The sequence below is a fragment of the Octopus sinensis genome, linkage group LG19 (assembly GCF_006345805.1).
Source record: "Octopus sinensis linkage group LG19, ASM634580v1, whole genome shotgun sequence".
Lineage (NCBI taxonomy): Eukaryota > Metazoa > Mollusca > Cephalopoda > Octopoda > Octopodidae > Octopus > Octopus sinensis.
Genome location: NC_043015.1, coordinates 11819593 through 11822444, shown reverse-complemented (window position 1 = coordinate 11822444; position 2852 = coordinate 11819593).

The following is a 2852-nucleotide window of genomic DNA, read 5'->3' as shown; positions in this document are numbered from 1 at the left end:
ACCAGACTATTGGTTGGAATGTAAAGGGATTATCTACCAGATTAACGCTTGACTATGAAATTTTGTGTTGCAGTGGACATGCCCTGAACAAACAGCCTCTGTATACCCAAGGAAATTACCGAGTGTCTTCTTAAAGAAATGTCTAATATACTATGGCCAGTATAATCCTTTGTTATAAACAGTGAATATAAGGAGCCAGTGACTCTAAGGCGTATTTGATTGGGTTGCAGTGGTTTATTGAATTATTTTGTGCAGGGAAAGATAAACTGGTTTTGGCTATCATCTTCTCTAATCTTCTCTCAAACAGCATAGCAACCAATAATAAACACTGGTCATATATTTGTACATCTCAGAAAACAAAAATAATTAGCTTGCTGTTTAGCTAACTAGAATCAGCATTATCATTATGAGTTTCTCTATAACCAACGAGACACTTGTGCGTCATTGCAATAACTTAAACGCCATGATTGCCATAAATGGACAGAAAAAAGAGCTGCTCTCAAAAACCGTGCGAAACGAAAACAACTAATTCTGTACGTTATCACTACCATCAGTACATGTACGAGCTATTCCTCTATTAACGAACCGACATCAATGCAACAGATATAAAACTAAACGAAAGAAACTGTTTTACAATCCTATATTTGCGTCTCATATTTATATCTATCATCTCTGTCAAAAGTCACCGAACAGAACAATGTATCATCGTTATCTTTCTCACACTATAAATGAAATGATGGTTTTACAGTGTAACAAAGTACTTCAGGCAAAAACAGCAGAACAATTAAGATACATATAATAAACCAAATTTAAAGCCAGCTATATTTTCTTTTCCATCGCTCAGCTTCAAGATATATTTTCATAGTGTATATGTACATGTATGTATGTATGTATGTATGTATGTATGTATGTATGTATGTATGTATGTATGTATGTATGTATGTATATACATATATGCATATATATTACATATATATATACATACATAACAATACACGTATATATATATATATATATATATATATAGATATATACATCAATATATATGTATATATACATACATATATGCACATGCAATATATATAAAGTGTTGTATATATATATATATATATATATACTCACATATGTCTATGTACATATATATACATATGTCTATGTTCATAAATATAGTACATATGGATTAAGATGTATATAAATATATATATACGTATATATATTTATATATATTGTATGTGTATGAATAAACACACACACACACACATATATATATATATATAGAATATATATATATATATACATATATATATTATATTTATATATATATTTATTATATATTGATGTGTATGATATATATATATATATTGATTAGTATTAATTTCAGCTTGCTGAAATGCCATTCATGATTTTATGACAAAGACTAAAACATATAAGATATACATATTTTCTATAAATATATGGCAGTTATAGAAAACATACAGAGTACAGAATATGTTGCGGTATTTGTTGTCAGCCATTATGTTCTGAGTTCAAATCCGGGCCATGTCATCTTCGGCTTTCATGATTCTAGTTCAAAAGAAATGAGATCGAAAAAAATCGATTATAGTCTTTAAAGCCACCAATAGCATTGCTTCAATCTAATGTATTCGTAAATGCAAAAATTTGTCCTTGCTTTTCGTTTTTTCGTTTGGTTTTTGTTCCTTATCGTTTGCTTATTTAAGTTAATGGACTGCGGTTCTTCTGAGGCACACCCTGGAAGGGTATGGTCAAACAAATCGACCCCAGTATTCGTATTTTAAAATCTGACACTTATTCTATCGGTCTCTTTTACCGAGCTGCCAAGTTCGAGAGGTGCCAAAACCTATTGTGTAGTAGTATGGCAGGAACAAACACGAAAACGTAGATATACACAAATACGGAATGGCAGCGCTGAGAAGTGATGTGTATAAATACAAAGTTACTACCTGTTTAGATCGGCTTGTGACATATTCGAACGTATAACGACGTCATTCACTGTATTTTCTCACGAAGAAAATATCTGGCAGCACATAAATGATGTAATTACACCTAAAATCAGCTCGTGGCGCCACCTACCAGGCGTGTGAGATGCAAGCGTTTCAAAGTAGTTATATCCTCTTCGGTAACAAAAACCGGACAGGGTGCTCTGCGAGCTGAAAAGAGAGGTTGTCTCCCCTTTGATATTCCAGTCATCGTACGCTAATCGGCGGCTCACCGTAGACAAATTGCAGGCTGGCAGTGTAAATATCATAAGACAGAATAAAAGACCAGCTCGCAGCGCACCCACTCAATTTTCGTCGACCACAGCTTTCGTCTATCAAATTCACTCTCAGTTTCGTACATCTGGAGTTATAATAAGCGACCTTTGTCCAAGGTGACCCGCAGTGAGTCAGAACTCGAAACCACGAGCTTCTTACCCTCTCAACCATACCTCCGTTTCATACCAAGCTGCTCCGCAGCAACATTAGGTGCCGTAAGCGTGTATGAATGCATATATGTATGTATGTATGTATGTATGTATGTATGTATGTATGTATGTAGGCATGTATGTATGTGTGTACGTATGCATATATGTATGTTTGTATGTGTGTCTGTATGTGTTTACGTATGTGTGCACGTATCCATGCTTACATAACAGAGTGCACGTATCCATACTTACATAACACAGACAATTGGTGGCTATGTGGTAAGAAACTTGTTTCCTAACCACGTGGTTTTGGGTTCATTCACTTTGCGTGGCACCTTAGGCAGCTATCTTCAAATGAATCCTCGGGCGGACCAAAGCACTGTGAGTAGTTTTGGCTGATAGAAACTGAAAGAAGAGTGTCGTATATATA